The 26,273-nt window shown below is 47.8% G+C and overlaps 1 protein-coding gene across 2 annotated transcripts in view; it reads right to left on the bottom strand.

Moving 5' to 3' along the window:
- Positions 1 to 26,273, bottom strand: part of Epas1 (endothelial PAS domain protein 1) — a 79,547-nt gene that overhangs the window by 38,212 nt on the left and 15,062 nt on the right. The window contains exon 1 of one of the 2 annotated variants that reach the window (XM_030249471.1): positions 8,915 to 9,015. The exons of the other annotated variant lie outside the window; for it this stretch is intronic. The gene's annotated coding sequence lies outside the window, so the exon portion shown is untranslated. Of the gene's footprint in view, positions 1 to 8,914; positions 9,016 to 26,273 lie in introns of those variants that run through there. 2 annotated transcript variants of the gene reach the window in all.

The following is a 26,273-nucleotide window of genomic DNA, read 5'->3' as shown; positions in this document are numbered from 1 at the left end:
AGGAATGGCTGCACTGGAGTACCACAGCTCTGGCTCCTGAGGTCCAAGTAGGAGATCCTGAATTCCCCTCCTCAGCACCAGCCCTCACGCTTCCGGACAGCAGCAGGGTCAGCGCCTGATCCCGTCGTTGTTAACATCCAGAGCAGCTATGCCGTGAAGCAGTCACCACAGGCCGTGTATCAGCAACGATACCAAGAACAAGCTCTCCCGTCCGCGCCCCCTACCCCCGTGGCTGAGTTGTGGGGAACAGGCTAGCTAAAGTCTGGGTTCTCTTTGGCATAAGAGCTCTGGGTTTGGCTAAGCTCCTTCAGCTACATAAACACTTACTGATACAGACACGTTCAGTCACTGCGCCGACAACTACATATCACCCCGTTATACTCTTCTTACTGACACGGCTCGGTAGACATTGTGCAATTTACAGATAGGAACACTGAGGCCCAGAACATACCATGCCGTTTTCCCAAGGTCTTACAACCAGGAGCTACATAGGCCCTTCCAGTCAGGGAGCAGACAGGCTGACTAATTTTATCCTTGCAACCATTGTCTCCATTTCAGAGACTTGGAAACTGAGACCCAATTTGGTTAAGTTCTGTGCTTAGAGCAATTACCTAATTAGTGGCAGAGCTAGTGATAAAACATTACCTCCTCCCACTCGCATAAGAGGCAGTACCTTTCCTTAGCTGGAAAGAGGCAACTTCAACATTTTAACATTTAGATGGCCGAGACCCTGAGGCAGGTCCCTGGTTTAAAATGTTGTACACTCCCTTTAGCTACCTTTTTTTTCCAGTTCCACTGTAGAACTAGCTTGATTTTAATTAGATTGCCTAGTTAATCTTGACATAGTCCAGAGATGTCTAATGTTGACTCTTGGAAAAATAGACAAAAATCTGTAACACTGAAATCATTTAATTAGCAACCCTGAAGAAAAAGAATAATTATCATGAAGGCACAGATAACAGAAGCCCGAGCTTGTACGAAGCCACAGTGCTATCTACCCATCTCAATCTGGGGAAGAAAACACGTTCTCTGGGCTCTGGTTCCTGCATCTGTAAAGTAGGAAGAAAACTCCATGTCTTATCAGGATAAAATGGGTGCAGAATCCCTAGAAGGTTCTCTGGCAATCAAAACTATTGGGGCAGATTGAAGATCCATTGTCTGGCTACCCTGGGCATCGATGCCCTGAGAATCAGCTGCATCTGGACTCTGGCATGGCACCTGTCCGTCCTCGCTAAGCAGGCTGTCTGAGGGGACCAGGCTATGGCACACGGGCTGATCTTGACTGGCTCTGCATATTATATCTGGGCATCTTCCTAAGCCGACAATGTGCTTCATTTCCTGGAACACTTTTCTTCCAAGATGGGTCCTACAATGACCACATTTTGCTTATCCTTATTGAATGTGTCCCACAATTTACATATTAGAATCCATTGGCTTCTCTTAAAAAGATATCCTACCCTAAATACTTGATTCGGAGAGACTTGGTACTTCCTTACTCCACGTTGGTTTTCTTTCCTAAGTTCCTTTCCCATCCTTGGTTCCCATCCCTCTCCTGTTCCCACGAGATGGCCTGTATCATATGTGGTGTTCCAAACACACCACCTAAATGTGGTTCTGGCTGCCTGTCCTTACACACACCAAAGTTGGCCTGCGGGGACCATGCTGGCCCCTGTGGTCACAGCACAAGCCTCCTTCTCTAGAAGTAAGCAGTCAGTTAGGGGGTCACCTACACCTGCAGTCCTTAGCTAGAGGATCAGAGACAAACCTGCTAATAGCAAAGGCAGTGAGGCAGGATTCTGCTAACTGCGAGTGATAACAATGTTGCCCTTATAACGGCTTAGGTACATATTTTACATATTTTACTGCAGTTGAGTTTCATAATAACTCTTTAAGACAGGAGCTACAGAGACTAAATCACTTGTCTCAATCCTAGCTTCTCTGGGTCCCAACACCCCAATTTCTCCCCATGCAGCAAGGAAACTCTTGGATCGTTCTGACATGTCCAGTGTTGTTACAGACCTTCCTACAACTCAGATCCCCATCCACACCATGGGAAAGGGAGGAGGCTTGAGACTTAGAAAGACACAGTGCAAAGCAGTCCTTGGGGCTTGGACAGCTCTGTCTTTGGAAAAGCACCCAATAACCTTAGGGACATCCTAGGACCCAAGGAGTAAGGCCAGTATTGGAGTTCAGACTGGGAGGAGCAGGAAGGCAGGACGCACACAGCCCCCGTTGCTGTAGAGCTGACTTACAGTGAGGTGTTGTTTGATCAAGTCCAACATCAAGTAGCCTTGCACGCTCCCTACCACACTGCACAGTCCTCCCTACCACACTGCACAGTCCTCCCTACCACACTGCACAGTCCTTCCTACCAAACTGCACAGTCCTCCCTACCACACTGCACAGTCCTTCCTACCACACTGCAGCTAGGGGTGGGAGCATTTTCTTTTCCACATTCATTTACAGTAGCTCTCCCTGAGGGGAAACAAACATGATTCTGAAAGATTTAATCCCAGGTAAAGGAGGTAAGCTCTTCTAAGCAGCATGCTAAAGGTAAAACAGAACTGACTGTCCAGAAGCATCAATCCAGGGGTAACCGTTCCTCGCTCAGCTACGACTGGCTACCCCTCAAAGACAAAGTCAAAGATGCTCCAGTCCTTAAGGGGTAGTGTTTGTGTGGAACCTGCACACATCTGCATCTATACTTTAAACCACTTGATTACTTACAATGCGTCCTAGAATGTGAGCACTATAAGTAGCTATTATGCTGTATTATTTAGGGGCCGATAATAAGAAAAAAAGACTGTATATATTCACCACATTCATAATTTCTTTCCAAATATTTTAGATCTAATTAGTAGAATCAAAGGATCCAGAAGCCTAGACTATGAGGTAAAACTCACCCAGGCAAAGCTTGGCCAGAGCACGTGATACTGTAAGTGTGGCAGTGGGTCCCGATGCTCTCATTCACAGTGACCTACTCTCGGCCCAATCCTTGTTTCTCATCTGCGAGTGTCCAAGCCTAGCTGTCTCCAGCAGACTCAACTTTTACTGTGACTGCAGTCATCAGGTATCTAAGTCAGATGTCTGCTACCGTATAAGGTTAAGTGGCTGAGAGGTCAAGCGAGGCTCACTAAACCAGCTTGGGCCAACCTGTTGGTTGGATCTAAACGTACGCTAAATCACAGGGCACTGTGAAGGCAAGCAGGAAGGAGGTGGGCTCTTCAGTGAGCTTGTGGAGCTGCCAGACAACAGCTGCCTGGTGAAAGAAATAGCAGCTTCAGGCTAGAAATGGCTCAGTGGTTAAGAGCACACACTGTTCTTCCATACCTGGGGTTCAATTCCCAGCACCCACATGGTGGCTCACAACTGTCTGTAACTCCAGTCCTAAGGATTCTGATATCTTCTTCCTTTGTGGGTGCTGCGTGGACATGGTACATGGTCACAGAGGCCAGCGAAACAGCCAACACAAAATCCAACATAAAAATACATAAATATTTTAAAAAGAAAAATTACTCAGGGTCCCGGAGAAAATCAAGAGTCCCTGGACCCCAAGCTTAGCAGTTGTTTGCGCAACTGATGAAATCACAGCAGAACCCATGCCTCTGCAGAGTTCTTGATCTTGATTGCTCACTGGAAAAGCCTTAAAAGTAGATCCTGGGGCCGGGCAGTGGTGGCACATGCCTTTAATCCCAGCACTTGGGACGCAGAGGCAGGTGGATTTCTGAGTTCAAGGCCAGCCAGCCTGGTCTAGAGAGTGAGTTCCAGGACAGCCAGGGCTACACAGAGAAACCCTGTCTCGACCCCCCCAAAAAATGGATCCTGGGGTCCCAGCTCGGACTGACCTTAGATTTGATTTATCTGAGGACACCATGACTCCTGCCCAATTCTGTTCTTATGTGCCCAGGGCTAACCATTGTTACACAGCTGTCAATTTTTTTTTCTTTCTGAGACAGAGTTTCTCTGTAATATAGTCCTGGCCATCCTGGAACTTGCTTCGTAGACCAGGCTAGCCTCAAAATCAGAGATCCACCTGGCTTTGCCTCCGAGCTGGAATTAAAGGTCTGTGTGCCACCACACCTGGACAAAGCTGTCTGATTTTAAAGGGCCCTTTTGTTGATTTTGGGGGTGTACTATGTATGTAATCTGGAATTAAGGATGTGTTGGAAATACAATTACCCCTTTTCTCAAACACTCAGGAATAAAGAAAACCTGCGTTTATGGAGCTTGGGGCGCAGGGCTTTTCCTCAGTGAGTGTTTTTGGTTTTTGGCCCATGTTTACATTGGAATTATTGTTACTGATGTCATTTTAGCAAAACAGCCATTTTCAATGTTGGCTCATATCAAAATCACTTGCGTTCTTATTGATACAGACATCAGGACCCATTATTATACATCACAAAAAGCAGGAAGTCCTCGGATACCTCTGAGATCTGACCATGCACTCCCCCTCTCCCTCACACGGTGTCATGGCCATCATGTCAAGCAGATTTAAAGTCACTATCATAGGCTGAACAGATACTGTTAGGGCTGGTGGGGCCATTGCTCTACAGATGCTATAGCTACAGGAAGGGACCCAAACAATGGCATAGAGATTTATACCGAGTATCACAAAAAGGTGATGGCCATTACAAGAGTCACTTCAGGAGAAGGCTGAGGCTTATCCTGCTGAGGCGGCTGCTACTCTAACATTTTGGTAGGTGATTTAGGAATTAATGTTGGAACCACAAAAGAATACCAGTTACAACATTTAATGGCAATGACATCATTCCAACTGACTATGTATGTTCCCCAACTTACCCACCCTTTTAGTCACTAGGCCAGGCTATGGACAGCTCATAGTTCTTGGAAAGAATAAAATGTGCTCTCAACTGATATATTTTTTTTTTTTGCCACAACTGGAGGCACTCAAAAGAACAAGACAACTCACAAGAATTTCTCAGAGGGTAATTTCTAAAGGCTAGCGAGAACGTGGTCTATGGAGACAATGTTCTGATGAGCCACTTTCTGGAAGCATTCTGACCCAAGGCAGTAGTGGTCAGTCAGGGCATGCAAAACAAAGGGAAGGAAAAGCTGTCAGTCAAAATGGAAGACCCGGAGTTAAGAACTCAGGAAGAACTGAGACCTGGACGAGGCAGAGAGGCAGCAGTGCACTCAGACAAACAGACAGTTTATGAAGAGTGTGGTCTCTGTCCTGGAAGGGGAGGCCAGCAACAGAGTAGCAGAGGGAGGAGTGGCTGAAATGAGGGCTAGGCTCTCATGCCCCGTCTCAATGAGAAGTCCTTATAATGGCCTTTCAGCCCAGCCGTCCTTCATGGGGAGTTTAGCCCCCAGCTGCTGACCCTCTCTGAGGGTCAGTATCCCCAGAGCAGCAGGCCTGGACTACGTTCAGAGCTGACAGTAAGTAATGTCTGGGGCTCACTCCACTTGCCCCTTTAATGGTCAATTCTGCACAGGGGCCGACTGGAGATGCTTATCGGACGAGCCTCCTGCCCCAGGCAGCCTCCCAGAAGACAGTAACAGATTTAATTACCAAGCAGTCCATCTGGGAACCCAGACCCTTCTATCACCTTAGGACATGTGGAGTCCCCAGCCTGCTAGGAAAGCTGGCCACGCACAGGAGTAGCTGTGACAAACTGTCCTTGGCCTAGCCTTATTCTAGCAAGGGCCCAGGTCTGAGTTTTATGTCTCCAAAGTTAATGTTGAAATCCTTGCCTCCAAAGTGAGGGTGGAGCCCTCTCTCTGGGTAAGATAAGGCCCAGTTGGATCCCTGGCACCTTCCACCAGCCCCACTGTGTGAAGCAGAATGTGGATCCTCAATAAACAAAACAGATCAGGCTCAAACCTTGATCTTTGCTGCCCAGACTTCAAACACACAAGCAATGACTCCCTGCTGTTTGAAAGTTTCCCGGCCTATGGCTTTTGCTTCAGCATTCTGAATGGCCCGTGGCAATAGGTAAACACTAGCATATTAGTGAATACTACTTTACATTTGAGTCACACACAACACCTTATAAGGCACTTTAAGAGTAAGTAAATCTCACTTCACAGCACGAAGGAACAGCTGCTGCCAGTTGTCCATTTTAGAGATGAGGAAAACTGAGGCTTAGAAAATAGGGATAGGTGGAAGTAGATGGAACTCCTCGGATGTATTTTCAAGGACTCGTGAGGAGTGTGCTGGCAAGCAGCTCTAGGCTTGGAAGGAGGCCTTTCATCATGCAACCGAGAATCAGCCCAAATCCTACTCGGCAAGGGTAACCTGGGAAATACACAGATGCTTACAGAAAGGACTCTCACGGAACGTACGGCTTTTCCCCTTGACTTTCTTACTTAACATTACGTATAATGCTCAGATTTCTTTCTTAATATTCCTAAAAGCCAGTCACAGCGTATTGTGTGAACAGAGACCCCAATGCATTTGGCGATCCCCATATGTTGCTCAGTTGGGGTCCCCAACGCTTAGCTGTTGTGAACAGTGCCATGATGTAGGCCTCTGCACTGCATACTGCTTTGTAACATGTATCTAACTCCCTGCCATCTTACATCCCCTCACCTGAGTGGCAACATCCGTAGCCTCACTCCTGAGGCAGGGGAGTCTGCAGAAGGAAGGAAAACCAACCACTCATGTTCTGCCTGGTCCTGGGCTCTACATGCCCCGCCCCCAGGCTTCCTTCCTCTCAGCCTTCCTCTTTTCCTTAGATCTTTTTGAAGCATCTGAAGAGGCTGCCTTTGGCTCTAAGCCAGTGCCGGGATGATGGCCATCTTGCAGGTCAACAATTCCTCTTCCCTCACTCTAAGCTAGCTCTCTCTCCGTTGTCCCTCTCCTCACACATGGAGGTCTAGAGAAGACTTGTAGACGTTTACGTGTAATGAAGGGCCAACAAGCAGCAGTGGCCATTTGTCTGTCTAAGTGTTGTTCTTTGCTGGCCTCCGATGTTCTTTACTGCCTGACCTCTGCCAATGTGCAGACTCTAGCTAAGGGGTTAATTAGTATCAGCAAATTGAAATGCTGCTGCTGCCGCTGCTGAAACTAGCAAATAACCACGGGCAGTGCTTTGCACTTAACAAGGATCACTTATCCATTCCTACTGCCTGACTTAATCCTCAAATCTCATGGAAAGAGTATGGCGACAGGTCACGTGCCCTGAGGAAGCAGCCCCCAGAGATGGAGGAAGTTGGCATGCTTAGCTCTCACATCTGTGTCAACGCAGCCCACATGCCACATTGGGTTGTAATTGGGCAATTTTCTCCAAATGCCAATAAACAGGCCCCTCTTGCAGCTCAGAAGGCTTCGCTGAACTGGGCACACGGAGGGTATAGCCCTCTAAGAATACTGAATTTGAAGCCATTGAAAACACTCTCTTGATCAAGGAAGTGGCAAGAGAGGGGACAGCAGGATCACCTTCTACTCTAGGCCATTGCTTCAAGGGGCAAACTTGCCAGAGGGAAGGGGGAGATCATCTTTGTTTGGAGATCTAAAGACAAGAAGTTAAAGGGAGAAAAAAAGAAAGGAGGGAGGGAGGGATGGAGAAAGGGCTGGTGGAGAGAATCACAGGGGTTGAGCAGAGATAGAGTGACTTGGGGACAGCATGCTTACTGTGGTGGGCAGGTGTAATGGATGTCTCCGGTGAGCGCGTCTTTCTCCCTGGTCCGTTTCTTTCGGGCCTTTCCCCTGGGTCTGGGCGTAAGCCCCATGCCTAAGCTGTTGCCTGAAGGCCTCTGGGGTTTCTCCTTAGGGCTCCTGTGTCCTCTCAGACACCTTCTTTTGGACCCCACAAGCACCCAACAACACAAATCTGTGATTTGGCTCAAGCCACAGCACATGTGCAAGCCGTCCCTACAGCACTTCTTTTTCAGCAGAGAGAGCTAGCAAAATCGCACAGCAGAAAAAAGGAAGAAGAGGCTGATCGGTGTGTGACATGAACTCCCTAGCATGAAGCAAGGCTCCGAGGTGTGGAGAACAGCTGACCAGTCCCACGTAGCCTGGAAGATTTAGCTCTAGGCACTGACACTCCCCACGGCCTTCCAGAATGTTCCTCTTGACCATCTTAGTCTATCTCTGTTCCACAGCTCCTCTGTTCACCTCCAGAGGTGTCCATTTTCCCCGGGAAGGCCCTGCCTGTTCTGACCTCTTCACATTGCTCCAGAGATTCCACGCTGCAGAGTCAGCCTCATGCTGTTCTCCCTTTCATTTCACCCCATGCAGACATGTTCTTCTGGGAAGGCCCCCACCCTTGGTTCCCTCAGAGTCCTTCCTCTGAGGCACAAGCAGTACCAGAGGAAGGCATTAAAAACCACCTCAGTGACTTCTGGGGCGTAAATTCCTCAATGCTGCTCACTGTTTGAATCTTCCCTAAGAATTCTAACCCAGCACGTGATTAGACCAAGAAGTTTCTACCCGGGAACAGTTCTTAATACAGTGACACTCATAGGTAAAAGTGTGTGTGTGTGTTTGCTCCCACGTGCACACAAGCATGTGATCCATCCCTCTGAATAAACACTGGGCTATCATCTAGTCTATGACATCACCTACACTGTTCCGAGTGCACAGAGCATTAGGGAACTTGATCCACTGTACTTTTAAGTTCGGGGCTGGGCCGGGGCATGAGGGTCTACATTTCTAGCACCATCCTAGATGCTGATGCTGATGCTGCTGGTCTATGACCTCACACTTTCAACAGAAAGAATTCCAGGACCTTTAAGATCTTGAAGCCAAAGACAGTGTGCAGTGTGTCCACTACCCAACGCCATGTTTGGTCAAGGGTACTTACTACGTAACGGATCAGACCACTTCCTCTGTCAGGAAGAATCAGCTTCACTTGTATATTTCTTGCCATGCCTGGTCCCGGCTCCCTCTGGCACTTCTGCCCACATTACTAACGCCATTCATTATTAGAGAATGTCCCCATCTTACCGGCTTTCCTGTGTGATGTTCCTACTGCTTTAAGGACTGTGGCAGCAGAGACACTGCATTCTCTACTTTTGCATGTTCTTCTCAGGGCCTCAGCTCTGGACAAACTGAAAAATATCTGCTAATTGATGTAGGGCAATTCAAATGCGCCCTCCACTTTCTTCCTTCCCACCTCCCCAGGAAGGAAAGTGATCCCAGCTGTGCTGGCTCCAGCCTCAGCCCCCAGCCACACTGCTCCCCACCCCGCCCCTGTCCCCCTCTCCCAGGGAACTGCAGCTGTGCCTCTTGGGTTTTCTTTTGCTCTCTCTCTGTAGCTCCTCTTCCCTGCAGGGAAGAGTTAAGGCATTGGGAAGGCTGCTTCCCACTTGGAAATCTCCATTTCCTCCTGCAGCTTGAACAAGAGAACTCTATGGACAGAAGCTGAGTGGGCCAACTGCGCAGGGAGTGAACTCGGTCTGAATGAGGCTGTTCTAAGCCCGCCAAGTCAAGTCATTAAGATGCCAGCCCTGAGGTGCAGCCCCCGAAGGACGTCACCTCTGGAGAGCGGTACCCTCAACCCCAGGCCCAGCAGTGGATGAATGGCTAACACAGAGCCAGGGAAGCAAGCAAGCTCTTTTATGAGTAGGCATGGGGAAACGCATCCCTTTTGGGGTGGGCATAGGATGCTGCAGTGGGGCGAAAGGAGAAGGCATCCCCCTCTCTCCTTGCCTCGTCTTCACCACTGAACTAAAATTAACCCTCTGATTTTGTGTGGAATTGCCAAAAACTGAGTGCTCCTCAGAAGGCACCCAGAAGGGTGGAGGAGGCAATAATAACATTAGAGAAAATATGCGCAGTGCCAAAAATAATCACTGCATCATGAGAAAACAGAGCTGGGCTGCCTCTGCGGCCAGCACTGGGTATACGCAGGAAGAAGGGGGCAGAAAGTCCCCTACAAGGGTTACACATTAGGATGTAGAAAAGGAAGAGGAGGAAGAGGACAAGGAGGAAAGGTGTGGGGAGCCATCCTAAGCAGATGGGTGTTGGGCGAGGGAAACTTCTCATAATTATAAGGGCTGAGCCTCTCTCTACTTCAGACACTTTAATTTTAAGAAGAACAGAAAGTGTTTTGGTCTTTTCGTCAGGACTGGCGCTTGGTCACAAGTTAAGATGAAGAACCTCAGGATGTGCTCTTCTAATCCAATTCAGGGTCAGAGCTGTGGCACGGGTTTGGGAACACGTACAGACAAGGGGGAAACCCTGCAGGATCTCTGGGAGGAGTTAGCTCGCCTTGGTAGAGTGCTCGCCTAATGTTCAAGCCCGAGATGAGTGTCCTGCAGCAGCCATGCATGGGGACGCAGGACAGTAATCTCTGCACCCAGAAGGATGACCAGGAGCCCAAGGCCACCCGCCGTTATATAGCAAATCCAAGTCTAGCCTGGGCAGCATGAGACCCTGTTTTTAGAAAAGGAACCAACTGAGAGAATCTTGCTGGTTCTACTGCAAGAACACCGATATGTGCCCCGTTTACATGGTCACATGTCTGGCTTTCTGGGTCTGATTCACGGCCACAGGGCAGGCTCTTGTTTTCTCCCAAATTTGTCCCTTCTTCGTCCCTGTGAGAATTGAGTATCTGTGCATATTTAGGAAGCTTTACTCCATTCCTTTGCAAAGAAGTCATCCGAAGCCACGGGAAATGCCAAAGGCTTCCTCTCAGATGGTAACCCTGAGCAACCTAGGACATCAGGCTGTCTTCCCCAGCAGGGGCTTACTCGCTGCACTCATTGCACAGACATGATTCCCTTCTTCCATGTGTGGTCTTCCAGCAAGAGTGACAAGTGGAGATGGCTCCCCTGACCTCAGGGAGCCTGCAGAGAAGTTCTGTTCTGGAGGACTGGTTTACTCCCCAGTCAACACCAGAGTGTGAGAGGAGAAAGTCAGAAAGACTTGGAGAGGTAATTGGAAGGGAGAGTGGGTGGAGGGAAGGAAGCCAGGAAGCCAGGACACAAATACCTCTGAGGGAAGGACAGGGGCCAGTGATCAGGAGACAGCAAAGCGCAGGAGAAAGGTGGCAAGGCAGAGTGGGGTGACTAAGTGTGCACACTGCCCCACAAGTGATCGGAGGCAGCACAGCAGCCAGTTAGATTCGGCCCATTCTGTTGGCCAAGCTTTGGCCACACTGGACAGTACATATGAGAATCTCTCTTTTGACACCATAGGCAAGAGAAATGAATGTCTTTGTTAAAAGCTCCAAGTACAGCCGTGTCGGCTGGGCTGCTGTGGGCCGTATTCCGGCTGGGTCCTCAGAGACCTTGTCAAGGTCTTCTTGCTGAAGCACAGGTCACACGTTACCCACAGGATGAAAACAATTCCTTAACCAGGCTATACCCCTTGGCAGACTGCATGGGTATTTCATTTATTTCCAGATGTTTGCCCCTGTCTTCCAGCTGTGTCCCTTTGCGCCCCCCCCCCATACATGTAGATCCACATGCCACATCCTGCCGGCCATCCAGCGAGGTCCTAGTAGTTGTGCCTTAGTAGAGGGTCTTCTTCCTTCTGACCTTCCAAGCTTTAAGGTCCAGCATAACCTGCCACCCTGCAGAGGCTCCCTCAGCCACTCTCCGCAGTCCATGTGGATGCCTCCTCCCCGGCCCAGGCCTGAGCACTGAGACTTGATTGATCCTCAGCTGTGAGGTTCTGGCCTTTCAGTTATTCCTTATCTTGGGGGGGTCTCCTCTGAGGGACAGGTGGAAGGCAAGCTTATGAATTACACACACACACACACACACACACGCACACACACACGCACAGAGGCAACAACAGCATCAGGTAGCTCTTTCAGATGTGACGTGGCCAGCTGCTGAGAAGGTTAGACAAGCCACACTCCTCCAGCCTCAGGAGCAGGAAGCCAGAGTCCTAATGCTTTAGTGCTTTCTGGCAAAGAAAAAAAAATGGTAAAGAGAAATAACGGTGACTGTATCCAGGTTATTTAACACCCAAGGGTTCAACTAACTTACCCACATATCCTGAAGCTATTCTCACACAGACATGGGTACCTGTGCCTGCTACCTACATTCAGGTGTTTTAGGGAGCCAGCTGCCAGTCAGCCCTCACTAGGGGAACAGGTCCAGACAGAAGCCACTCTCTCCCCACCTGCGGAAGTTCCTGTCTTGATCCCAACTCCTTGACATAATCGAGCAATCTACCACTCGCTGCAGGCCCATAGACTGTATGCCACAGATGTGGCTGCCCTCTTTAGTCACTTGGCAGGGACGGTGCTAGGGCCTGACCAGGGCTCCCACCTCCTTTGGTGAGGTAATATGGAGGTGAGAAACTAGGACAAGCCACACACCCCATAAGCACGCCCCCATCCCTTAAGAAAAAAAAATACCACCAAAACAAACATGTATACAACTGAAACCACAACCTAAAAATCGAGAAGTAGATTTATGGGATGGCCAACCTTAAGACAAACTCTCTCCATCACCCGATTCGCCTTTAAAACTCCACACTCCACCCCCAACCTTCAGTTCATACCAGACCTAGACACACGTGCCACGCCAGGAGCTGGTGAAGCCGGCTGTTTCTCTTATCTGTTTACCTGCTAATGCAAGTCTCTGCTACTGGGGTTGTCAACGATCTCTGCAAATCACGTTTATTAGGGATAATGTCGTTTTTACATCATTACCCAGCCCAGCAGTTGAAAAGAAAACAAGTTGGTACTTTTTTTCTGTGCAACACTCTTTGTGCCTATTAATGGTGACAGGTGACAGGTGACAGGTGACAGGTGACAGGACACTGGCTTTCCATGAGATCCTGGTGAAAGGCTCAATGCTCCATCTGTCCCCTGGCCAAGCAGTTGGAGCACCCAGGACCTCCTCCCAGAGCTACCGAAGCAGGGCTAGATTTCTAGGCCTGTAAAAATCCCTGCCTTGGCCATCAGGAAGAGATATTAGCAACTCAGCTCTGCCTCAGACACAGCTGTGTAGCCTTCAGGCCGGATCTCTCGTTCTACTGTGTGGAGAGCCACAGAGAAAGGCTGCCAAAGGCCCACTCAGACCCTACAGCCCCAGAGGCTTGCATGCTACATTCTACCAGCATGGGGAGACCTGAGTGGAGGGGCTGTGTTGTGTGACCCTGGAGGCTTGCCTGAGTTGTCACTTAGTCTCGGATATCCCAGCCCTGCTGATGGCTGGAGAGCAGACACACAACCTCTTTGGAACCGCCCGGGACAGACTTCGGTTGCTCTCTTTCCTTAATTATTTTTAAAATGTCAGTTGCAACTTCAGCTTCATGGAAATCGCTTCTAAAGGCCGCCAGTATTCTGACAAACACACTGTCCTTTCCCCTGTGGCAGTCTGCCAAATCTCACAGCTCTGACTATGCTACCTAGAAAAAAACCGTTCCAAAGCAACTGGAGTCATAGAGCATCCCTGGGCAGGTGAAGGCACCTGCTGCCAATCTGAAGCCGTGAGGCGTTTGATCCCAGGGACCCAGAGGATGGAAGGAGAAAACTGGCTCCCTTGGCTTATCTTCTGGCTCCCATGCGTGCACTGTGGTGTACTCTCTCTCCATCTCTCTCCACAGAGTTAAAAAAAAATCAACAACAACAGATAAGCATCACCCTTACTTTGCTAAAATAAAAAGTCAGTGGTCCTGTGCATTTATGTAACTTTGTAAGCTGCACAGCTCTTTGGAATTTAAATCCCATCAGGTATTTGTGAGCCATAAGCCTTCACTTACTGAATAGGTACTTACTACAAGTGCAGACCTACTAGGTGGGAACACTGCCTCTGTGAGGAAGCCAGTGTGGGAGCCAGACAAGCAGGCAGCCTGGGCCTGAGGGCCTGGGCACTTGCATGCTCTGATCTAGGACAACCTACTTTAGTTTTCATTACAGGTCTCTGTTCCATGGAGCACTTGGAAGGAAGAAACGCTTGTAACGTGCTCAGAACTGTGTCTGATGCCTACCGAGCACTCAAGTGTTGGAGCCAAATGCTGCTACTGCAGAAGTCAGTGGTAATAGGGACAAAAGGGGGTACCTATCTCAGAGTAGAAAGGGAGGAGGTTGCTGGAGGGTTTTGTCTTTTGAGTTTCAAACAATAAACAGGAGGTGTTAGCCAGAACACAGGGCAGTGCCAGGCCTGGGGAGGCTCAGGCTGTGGGTGTAGGCTCCTCCATAAGCCCACACCTTATGAATCAGCTGACCTTCAGGGTGGCGGTTGGGATTGAACTTGAGGTGTCCCAAGGTGCCCTCAGCCAGGAGCAGAGAGGCTCACTGAGCCACGGGCAAGCTCTGTTGTGGGATTCCTTCTGTTTTTGCGTTCCTATTGCTTCAACAATAAAATGATTGTGCACCCATTACAAGAGGAGATTATCTCCATGGGCACTGAGCCACGTTAGTGCAAAGACCTAGCCTTGCCAGCACCGAGATTCCTGAGGTCACAGCTAAGCTGCCAAGTCTAGAGAACTCTCCGTCAAACCTTAAAGCCACCAGAGAAAATGTCCTTTGTGGGATGACTGTATTTACAGGCTAAGTGTACTGAGCAGGTGCTGGGCTGGAGGTAGGCTGGGTATGCATGGGGGCCTATCCATCCAGTAAAGAAATCTGTGCAGGCCTAGGAAGGAAAATTGAGGAAAAACAGCTCATGCCGTGAAGTGGTACCTCCAGCTCAGCTAAGGTCCTCTGTGTTTCTAGATCTCTGGTCCCTAGGAGGAGCCCACTGGTGATGCTCAGCCCTCGAGAGTGGTAGGGATGAGACACAGAGCTCATTTGACTTAGGCATGAGGAAAAACACTACAATGAAAGCAAGATGGACGAGTTTAAAGAAAGGGGAATGGTTAGTTACTGCTACAGGGCATAGAAGTTTGGAGACCTTATCAGGATTTTCGAGAGCTGTCCTTAGTCAGGTTCAAGTCACCCTAGGGATGATTTGTGCCAATGGCTGGAAGTAAACTTCTTATCTGGGGGAGGAGGGTGGGGAAATTCAGATGTGAAGAGTCCATACAAGCAGCCAGAGGCGACCCAGACTGAAAGCCTGTCTTTCAGAAAATGATTTCTGTTATTTGAAGCAGCAATGTCTCGGGGAAGTGGGGGGGGTAAGCTTGTCTCAGCAGGACAGTTCCTGAGTGTTACTCCCCTTTAGCAGTCGGCCTCCTATAAACATCCTCTTGTTTCTTCCTAGGTCTCAGACTCCCCACAGGGACCATCAAAAAAAAAAAAAGGTTCTGAGTCCTTGGAAAGAAAGAACATTCTAGAAACAGGGCCTCCTACCCAATTGTTGCCTAGCACCCAGATAATAATCCCTAATCCAGTAACCAATCCTGGGTCTCTACTATCAGACATGGCCCAATTATCCAGGGCAGAGTTCTGGAACCGTCCTTATTAAGGCAAAGAAATGCAATACATAACCCAGCTTAAAAACCCAGGAAGCTCTAACGCTCTATCAAGTTCCTACGACTTTTTCTTTTCCCCATAATCCTTGGCCGAGTTCAAAGGTGAGCACTTTCCCAGAGGCTCATTAGAACTAACGTTTATTTCATATATTTTGGAATTGCTTATTTGGAAGAAAATAACTTTTTTATGAACGAAAAGGGGAGGGGACCGGGATGAGAGGAGGGTTTGGAAAAGAAGCGCTTACTGCCGCCTCCTGGAAGGCAGAGAGACATCTGTCCCCAACACGGGGCTTCAGCATTATGTCACAGTCCTTCTCTGAACCCTGTGACTCCATCTGGCCTGCCTACTGCTTTGGTGCCTGTGTGAACGGGTGTTCTCATGGCAAGCGTGACATGTCCTTGTGCCTTTACACAAGGTAAAATGGGCCGCATGTCACCAGGATTTCTGTGGTCTGTAACAGGAAGGAGTCTCAGCAACAAGCTGCAATCTGCTGATCTGAAGCTAGGGTGTCATGAACCGCCCTATCGAGCCAGGCCATCACTGACTGCTCAAGAGATGATGGGAAATTATCAGTGTCTGGGTGAGGCCAGAGAGTTCATGCACCTCATCTGTCATTTACATCTCACTTCCTGTCTGGAAATAAAGAACCACATCCAAATGCACTGACTACCTGCAATGTGGTGTGTGTGTGTGTGTGTGTGTGTGTGTGTGTCTGTGTGTCTGTGTGTGTGTCTGTGTGTGTGTGTGAAAGAATGTGTGTGTAAAAGAGAGTGTGTGTGTGAAAGAATGTGTGTGCAAAAGAGTGTGTGTGAGAAAGTGTGTGTGTGAAAGAATGTGTGTGTAAAAGAGTGTGTGTGTGAAAGAATATGTGTGTAAAAGAGTGTGTTTGAGAAAGAGAGTGTGTGTGTGAAAGAATGTGTGTAAAAGAGTGTGTGAGAAAGAGTGTGTGTGTGAAAGAATGTGTGTGTAAAAGAGAGTGTGAGAAAGAGTGTGTGTGTATGTGAAAGAATGTGTGTGTAAGAGTGTGTGTGTGAAAGAATGTATGTGTAAAAGAGTGTGTGAGAAAGAGTGCGTGTGTGTGTGTGTGTGTGTGTGTGTGTGTGTGTGCGCGCGCATGTGTGCATTGGGAGAGGTGGCCTGGAAACTGGTAGGTAGCTGAGGCCTTACCCATCTTATCTCCCAAAATGGCCTCTTCTTACTTTTCAAGACCTGCGTAAGCCTCTTCCCAGCTCTATCACTGAGATGACCTGAACTCCACTACTTTGGCCATTAGGAATATTCCCTTGTTGCCTGGATCAGCCAATTTGCATGAGGAACTATGGTTTGGTTATTATGAAACACCTTTGAAGGGGTTGCTAAGTTTCCTCCAAATGTAGATGCAGAGACTTCAGGGGTGTGTATCGATATTCCCCTCCCACAATGTCGTCAAAGTTTAGGCACTGGAAGAATTTATCTTAGAAGAATCTGGCTCAGGAAGCATAAGGCCACTCAAAGCTCTTCTCCAAGCTATAGGTAAGATGGGTATTGTGTGATGGGTATTGCCTGTGCGCTACCCTCTAGAGGCAGGGCTGAGAACACTACGTGCTGCTGAAGCTAACAATGCAGAGCCCTAGATCTTCCCAGCCTTTGGAAAGTGAATTCTCACGTGTGCCAGATACGTTGTTCTGATAGGATGAACATCCAAGAATATATGAGAAACCAGTTTGGACCACATCATACTTTCAGTCTATACTCTTCTTATAAAATTTGGTCTAAGCCTCAAATAGGAGGCTGTTTTCTCCAGCTTCAGTATTAATGCTAGTGTTCCTGGGATGTGACAAGGTGCATAGCTGCTGTCAAGTCTCCCTACTCTGGTCCACAGTGAAATTTCTTATTCCAATGTTCTTCAGATCCATTACTCGGCATTTGGGTTTTTAATTTATTTACTTTTGACTTCTGTATAGATCTTTTGTCTGCATATATATGCATCACATGCCTAACTGGTGCTCATGGAGGCCATAAAAGGGCACCAGATTCCTTGAAATTGGAGTTACAGGCAACTGTGACCAGCCATGTGGGTGCTGGGAATTAAATGCCTGTCCTCCGAAAGAGCAGCCAAGTGCCTTTGACAGATGAACCATCTATCCAGCCAAAATGCTCCAAGTTTTCAATTTCTAATTTTTTTGTTTTGTTTTTTTTTTGTTTTGCTTTGTTTTTGTTTTTGTTTTTCCAGACAGGGTTTCTCTGTGTAGCCCTAGCTGTCCTGGAACTCACTCTGTAGACCACGCTGGCCTCAAACTCAGAAATCCACCTGCCTCTGCCTCCCAAGTGCTGGGATTAAAGGCGTGCGTCACCATGTCTGGCTTCTAATGTTTTTTAATTTGTGAGTTGATTTGTGAATTAAATGTTCTCCTGTGTATTAGTGAACATTCCCCAGTAAGACAAGATCTTAAGGACAAAGAGATCCCTATTCACGCATGCCCCGTACAGTGCTGGAACATACAGCAGACACTTAATAGTTATTCAACCATGGAATCATATCATTTAGAATACACAAAACCTTAGCATTAATCTGCTCTAGTCTCTTTACTGTACAGATGAAGAAATTGAGACCTGAAGAGTGGTAAGTCAAAAACCCAAGTTTAGTTCAGCCCTTCCACTTGTGTCTAGTGTCTTGGAACTAGGACCAACCTTCATGATGACTAAGCCCTACCCTCTGATTCAATACTACAATGATTTCCATCTTGTACTTTAAACACATAGGTACAGAGGGTTTAAAGTACTTTATCAAGATACCTCAGCTAAGAGGTAGATCCACAACTTGAACCTGCAAGCCTACCACTCTGCTCTGCGACTACTCTGCAGACGCTCTAAAACCATTTCTCCCCGTCCTGCCATTGATGGCCTCCCACCTTGTCTTCCTTTTACCCACCCTCCCCTTCTCCAGAGCTGCCACAGGAAGGAAAGGGATGCCTATCTTCCTTAATCTTCTGAGGTCTTCAATCCATGAGTTCTTAGCAAATAAAAGGCCACAGACAGCTGAAGAAGCGATCAACGTCCTCCAATGCTGTACAGATGGATCTCCTGATAGTTGTTTTTCCCCCATGGAGGAGATAGGAATCTGTTAGGAGTGAAACTGCCTTTGCCAAGACCTCTCCACCCTGGCCAAACGTTGCCCAATTCTTGCACAACCATGAAGTCACGTGGGTGCTCATCCCCCAGGCAGGTGATGCAGCCACTCCTTCCTGAACCCATTCATCACCCGGCAGACTCATCTCAGCCCTCACACTCAAGGGAAGCCGTTCCAGGAAGCCGGGACCCACTTGAGAATACACGCCGGGACAATGGAAAGGCGTTATGCTTACGTCTCCAGCTGCTCTCCGTAGTAAGAAGTTGATTCCCTACTGGTGGACCACAAAGATTTCAGAAGGTCCCAAATCCACCCCGGGCAGGAGACTGCTCTCTGTAGGGGGGTTGCCTGGAGGACCTAGCCCAGTGTAGGACCATTTCCTTCTCATCCTGGTCATCCCTCAGGTCTCAGACATCTCGAATAGCACCCACCTTAAGCCAACCTGTCCCTAGCAAAAAATAATCAGTTTCTCTTCATTGGAAATTATCTTTTTAGGATTTAAATGATGCGCAGGAGGTAGCTTTCAAGAACCTAATACACTGGTGGGTTCTATCTCCATCGAGCATGAGTTCTGAAAGTCCATGGCAATAGAATTTCAGTCTCTTTCCACTGAAATGCTCATGTGTGACGGCCATGGGTGGACATAACACTCATTTGAAGTGAGATTGCACAGCCCAGTGGCTGGGGTTTTGTAAGCCTTGGAGGTACAGAGGAACTGGCTTGTGGACCTCATCCTCCAGCATGGGCCCCAGCACGGGCCTGGCATCATCAGTGCCCAGAGCACAGTTTTGCTGCTGACCAATGGAAAGCCTGACCAGGCCAGATAGGTCACCTCTACCCATCTGACTTGCTGGGCTCTGCTGAACCAAGAGGAAGGCAGCACAAAATGATTCATGCCCTCCTGCACCTACCTACAGGACCGTCTTAAACAGAGGCTAGTAGGGCTTTTACAAACATAAAGGAAGCACACCCTTGGTGCCCCTCCCAGTACCTTGGCCCCAAGCAAACACCCACATCAGCAGAAATTTTTGCTTTATGTTCCTCCTCCCATCTCCAATGAATAGCAAAATAGCTTCCCTTCCTAAGGTAATGACCTAAAAACTTCCAAAGGATATTAGTATTGTGATGTAACTCAGGAATTGGTTTCCACAACCCTTATCTCTAAGATCCTGACTTAAGCATATAGAACAGAGAGCCCTAAGCAGTGAACCCTGAGTCCATAGGGTGTCAGGACATCTTCCATGGTGTGTGTGTGTGGGGGGGGGGTTAATTGTAAGTAAGAAGGAGGCTCTTACAAAGATCTGACTAGAGAAAATCTTCCTGCTCCTTCAGGAAAGTTCAGCCCACCCCAAACCCCATTTCCTTTATTTAACATACCTATTTCCTGAACATACCTATTAGGGACCCTCTCTGCTTAATCCAACACTATGCCCAAGGCCTGTAGCCAAGCTACATGAGGCAGAGTAAGACCGGGGAAGGCCATGAGCCTGGCTCTAACCTAACCCATTTGCATCGAAAGCAGAAATATTAACCAGTTCTATGTTTCTGTATTCTTGACATTTAACAAAACAACTCCGAATCACGGACTCTGCCCCTCTTGTGAAGTCTGTTACAAGCTGTGCGCAGATACCCACTTATGTAGTAGTTTTTAGAATATGACTTTAAAAGCTAGTGTCGCCAGTTGTGGTGGCGCACACCTTTAATCCCAGCACTCAGGAGGCAGAGGCAGGCGGATTTCTGAGTTCGAGGCCAGGCTGGTCTACAAAGTGTGTTCCAGGACAGCCAGGGCTACACAGAGAAACCCTGTCTTGAAAAACAAAACAAAACAAACAAACAAAAAAAGCGAGTGTCATGGATGTGGTCAGTGGAAGAAGCCTTGCTTACTATATGTGAGGCCTTGCACTGGATCCCCAGCATTAAAGACAATTTTACCTATAAGATCAAATGTGATGTGGAAAACCCATGGCATCTGGGAGTTGCCCAAGGATGTCCATTTTTCATTCTCACCCCAGTCTTCTCTGCCACAGGGTGTGTCACAGCCAAAGTAGAGCATCTGTGCTCCTGACGGTGTCTGTTTTGTCTGCAACAGCCTATTTAGAGCCACCTCTCCTCTTCAATGGACCTGGAAGCTTTATCTCTTCACAAATTAAATTTGCATTTACAGATAGCTTTTAATATGGTGAATATTTACATGTAATATTTACTATACACATGCCATATTATACACATGATGGAGAGAGAGAAACACACACACACAGTAACACACAGTAACACACACTACCACCACCACCACCTCCACCACCACAAACATCTTGCTTGCCCTTGCCCCTTTCACTCTGATCCTATGCTAAGGATCAAACTCAGGGCCTTGGGTATGCTAAAGAACACTTTACCATCGAGCTATATATACCTCCTAATCCCACCCTTGCTTTTAAGTTGCTTATAAATAGTTATTGAGACGAGATCACCCTGTATACACAACAGTCACAGACTAAATATTCGTTATTGGGGGTAATGAGAAATAGGTATCATGTGGGTTGGCAAAGCCACTGGAGAGATGGCATTGGGTTATTTCTAAAGCCAGAAGAATCACAGCTATTGGTCAGGAGGCTCCGGACGCACACAAAACCCTGCTTTGGCTTCCATTCCCTCTTTGTGGAAGACATCCTGGGGACAGAACAGTAGCAGTAGCCACTATAATTTTTGCATTTTTAAATTTTTTCTTTTAAGACTTATTTTAATTGTGTCTGTGTCTGTGCATTTTGTTTTTTAAGGACATTGAAAATGTGACTTTAAGAGCCAATGTGTTGTGTGAATCCCAGGTGTTACCTGTCCTTCTGTCTTGATCATCCCTCCCGCTCTTGGGCTGAGCGGTTCAGCATATTTGGACACAGATGCCTTTGGCCTACTTTTCTTAGCAAGTATTCACTGGCCACCATCTTAATATCCGTCACTACACCTAGCGCCATGTAATGGAATGTTTGGAGTATGAGTTAAGGAGAAAAAGTATGAAAATGTAAAAAGCAAGCCAACCAAACAAACCTCTCTAGTAATGCTATCTGTCTTAAACTTCTCAAGTACCCTGGGTTGCCTGAGATCTGAACAAAGACTCCAGCTGTGATGATCTGTTCTGGCCTAGAACAACTGGAGATGCCACGTCCCTTACAAATCTAAGCCACAAACCACTTCTCTCCTAGGCGGCCTAGACTAATGCCCGGATAAAGTCTTGTTTTGTTTCAGCTGCATTGGTGGGTTTGTTGGTACTGTCTCCATTGTAGGTTAGCCCAGGGGAAAACCAACTCCAATGCGCACGCAGAGAAGGCTGTGAGCAGCAGGCTTCCGAGGCCACCTCTGAACTTGACTGTGACAGATTAATACACCGTGTACCCTTGGGATGGCAGAAGGTACCCTTGGGATGCTCCAGCCACTGCACTTCTGCCATTGCTGATAAGACAGAGACAGCAGGTGCCTTAGAGGCCCTAGCCACGTTCAAGTTCAAGCTCCATCATCCTTAGCCATTAAGGTGCAAGTCATTTGGCCTCTTTATGTCTTGTTCCCAATTTTCTCCGCATTAGTGTAAAGCACCAAGTTCTCAGCATGTGGACTGAGAACCGGTAATGTCCGCGTCTCCTGGGAACTTGCCAGAAAGGCAAAAAACCCCAGGTTTTGCTTTGGCAACACAGTGAGGAGATCCATCCCCCAGAGGTGTTTGTCGAGCGCTATATAAGGAACGCAGAGCTTCAGTGTGGGTTGCAGAGAGGCTCCTTGAGTGGGCCAGCAGTGTGGTGTGATTATGTATTCTCACACAATGAAAGATGGCCGAAACCAGGAGGAGATGCCGTTAATTGATAGAGTGTCATCTAGCAGGCAGAAGCTCTGTGTTCAATCCCCGATACCACATTAGCTAGGCAAGGTGGTTCACGCCTATGACCCCAGCACCCTGGAGCTGGCAGTAGAAGGATCAGAGGTCCAGGGTCATCCTCAGAGATATATATATGTAGGGCATCTGAGGCCAGCCTGGGTTACGAGACCCTATGTCAACAAACAAACCAGAGACAAAAATAAACAACCCCTCTGAGAACCCAAATAACCACAATACAACCAACCAAACGGCTAAATATGCCAGACCTGTCGGCCACCATAACCCCTGCCCCATTACCACTAAGGAAAAAGAAAACACAATGTAGACTTCTTACAGTGGCCCTAAGCTAAGCCCCTGCACAAAGCAACTGTATTGAATAAGGACCCTGAAGCCTCTTCACTCGTAAGCCGGAGCCCAGGGCCGATGCCTACTCTCAAGGCAGGCTCCCTACTGTACTTTGGTTTGCCACACTTCAGGCACATGAAAAGAGACACTGAGCTGAAAATGGAGACTTGGCTGGGACTCTCCGACTTCACCCAGTGGCTTCAAAATCTCCATCCTCCCTTCCATTAACGAGGGTTCGCTTCAATCTTTCCATTAGCCCACAAACTACTATTAAAAAAGCCATTTATCAAATTAACACGGAGCGCTGCTAAAGTCATCTGCGGGCTCCATGCACTCTGCCACGTAGGAGTTACCATGCCAACAGCTGCTGTGCGTCCACTGTACAGACCTATCAATTGTAACAAAGTCCTGTTTCATAACTCTGACTGCCAATTCAGGTTTCTCGCCCTATCTATCCTGCTTCCCAAACGCACATGTGTGGCCAGAAACCCAGCAAAATCAGGTACTGACCCAGTAAGGAGAGCAATCGCAAAAGCCCCTGGCTAAATCAGTATGTTCTGAAGAATTCTGAAAAGCAGACAAAGGTCGCTGATTCCTCTCTGTAACTCTTAGTTCCATCAGTCCTCAGGAATACAGCATCAAGGAATTTGATGTAATAACAGTCTGGCCAGTAAATCTAGACTAGGGAGTGCAGGCTGAATAAACTGAAGGGGAGACTGCAATTATGCAGATTATTCTAATAGATCGTTTGCAGGCAGCTATCATCAAAATAAGGTAAATCCTTGCAGTCCCCTGGTGCCAAGTTCTGTAGCAAGTTTTTGTTTTAAAAAAGACTCTTGAGCTTTAAAAATAAAGGTATTCAAGCCGAGAGGTATTCTCTTGCTTTTTGACTTAAGTAAAAAGTTTAAGCCAGAGAGTTTAGGAAACAAACAACTTTTCTTTACTAAAAAGTAAAACCTTATAAGCAATTCCCAACGGGAAGTATTAAGTCCAGTCTCAAACAGAGAACTTTGGGATGGAGATATATAATATATACACATATATTATATAAGTATATTGTATGTTACATATATTTATTTAACCAAGTTTCTGATATTTACACACACACACACACACACACACACACACACACACACACACACACTCATTGAGCAGAGGACGTTGCTCATTGGTAGAGCACTTTTCTAGCAATCTGTGAGGCCCTGGGTGCTATCTATCCCCAGTACCAATATGGAGGATGGTTAACCCAGTTTAAAGGAGAAGCAAAGAAAACAGACAGATGCAGGAGACACTCAGATCCAACACAGAAGCATGCTGTGTGTGTTGTCTACTGCAGACTCTCAGGTTGTCAACTTTTAGCAGGTGGCCTGCAAACTCTCATGGCCACCCTGTAGAAAGTACAGTTTCCAGAGGTAAGTCAGAAACCCCGGATCTATGCATGGTTTTGTTTTGTTTTCAATAATCAAACTGGAAGCAGGTCACCATGGACGCTTCCAAGTTCTCATGTCATGCTAACAAGGACAAGGACGGGGAAAGGTCACTTCCTTAAAGATACGGATAGTGCTACAAATTTTCAGAAGGGTGACAGCCAAGTAAAATTTAAATAGAGCCTCCCTGAAATCTTGAGCACTGGAAAGCCAAAGTTAAACTTGCTCTGCCAGCCAGTGGGCTCCTGGCTTAACTCACACACGGCCCTGTGGATAGATGGAGTTTTTTTTCCCCAAAGTGAGACCAGGCCCAGCCCTCAGAGCTGTCATCGAAGCAGCCTTCTCCTGTGTAATCATGGGAATTACTCTAAGCCTACAGAAAGGCTCACACAGGCACCAGCCTTTGATTTTGCAGTTATTTCTGGGACTCCAGAGCATACTGGTCAGAACTTCAGGGGAGACATTGCTTTTCAGGTTTGGAAATAATTGTTGGGCCAGTTACCACTTGCTTTTTGAGCCTGGACGGGTAGTGAATGGGAGTCTCATGAAGATGCATCAGTAAGCAGAACTTAATACAGCTAATATTGCTGGTATCCCATAGCCATGGGGATCAGCCTTTCTGACGTAGGAGAAACTATATTCACTGTTAATGGAACTTATCTTTCAATAATACATTTTTTTGTTTTTTATTTATATATATATATATATTTATTTTACTTTTAGGCTTCTTATACAGTGACTATATGGGAATAATTCATATTTTTATGACCAGAAGAAAACAATTGAACTACTTCAACAATTTTCCCAGGGAGATGATTCATGAATATAAGAAGCCAGGGAGCATGTGCACGAGCGAGTGTGTGTATACAGTCTGCAATGCTCTCTCACTCCCTTCTGGCTGAAAGCTTCCATCAAAAAGTTTGAGGGGCTCTGCCACCAGGACGCGGAGCACCCACGGATTAGATCCAAATATCACCCATCCTCCCTCCACATCCTACTCTCAATCCAGCAGAGCCAGTGAGCTGCCCCCGCACTGGGGCCAGCCATTCAAGAGGCAAGGAAATATTATGCAAGAACACAGGAAGTCAGAGGAGACAGGATTCTGGGCAGGCCTGGCAAGGAGTCTGTGTGAACTCCAGCGAACAAGCGGACTTTGCTCAGCGGGGCAAGAGCCAGCAGAGAGCCTTCCCAGGGCGGTAGAGCAGAGCCGTCCACATCATGTCGCTGGCCAGTGGGTGGCCATCCAGAACTTGATGTACCTGATAGAAGGCTGATAAACGAGTCCCAATATTTCTGCTTTTTTGGCTCAGATTCAAGGTGACTCCCCAACAGTCTTGCACTGTGACTCACCTCTATCCTGCAGCACGGTCACCCCCACCCCCCACCCTGTGCAGCATGACTTCATTCAACAACTTAAGGCCTCACGGGCTTCCTAGCTGACTTCTCCCTTGGTGCCTCAGGTTGCAGGACCGTATTTGCAGGCTGCAAGTGTCAATCAGTTCATGTCACTACCAGGTGTGAGCACGCCAGAAACATTCGTACACAGGAATCATAGCAGCAATGTGCCCTTCCTCTGTGGCAGTTTACATCTGTGCAGCCTTGTTCAATTGAAGGGCACAGAACAGTCACCTGCCAGACATGAAAACGAAGGCCTAGACAGAGGCACTTGGTGTCTGACCCCTGTCCGTTAATGGCATCAGAACACCCCAGAAGCCTGCATCAGGGAGATGGAGGCATGGCCTCCTTTTGGGAGCTTTCTACCATATCACATATCAGACCTCAGCTGACTTTTGGGGGCGGTTGTTCATCCTGCTGCACTGAACCAGGCCCAACAGCAACTCCTGATGGGATGGAATATCTTTTTGGAGAGGAAGAGTTACAAAGAGATGGAAAGAGGTCCGCCAGCCCCTGCCAACAACCTCCAACTTCCCCTGCTCTTTCCAGAGTCAGCATCTGCAAACAGGAGGCCAGACCCCTGGAAATTCCCTTCAGAGCGGAGCTAGAACCTGGAGAGTTTTGGGGTTACCTGGTCTGGTTCCCATCTACTGGTTCATTTTGGAGAGGGTAGAATAATTGAATAATTGAGGCCAGAGGTGGTCATCTAGCCAGCTAATGCCTACCTCTTCTCAGGAAATTCACTAAGCATAGCACATCGCCCTGCAGGAGAAGGTCCACACTTCGATGTGAGTGGGAGAGCCAGGACAAGGAGACACACGGGGCTGCGGAGCTAGGACCCTCACCCC

Source organism: Mus musculus, chromosome 17 (assembly GCF_000001635.26).
Source record: "Mus musculus strain C57BL/6J chromosome 17, GRCm38.p6 C57BL/6J".
In the NCBI taxonomy this organism is placed as follows: Eukaryota; Metazoa; Chordata; class Mammalia; order Rodentia; family Muridae; genus Mus; species Mus musculus.
This window is presented reverse-complemented; position numbering and strand designations above follow the sequence as displayed.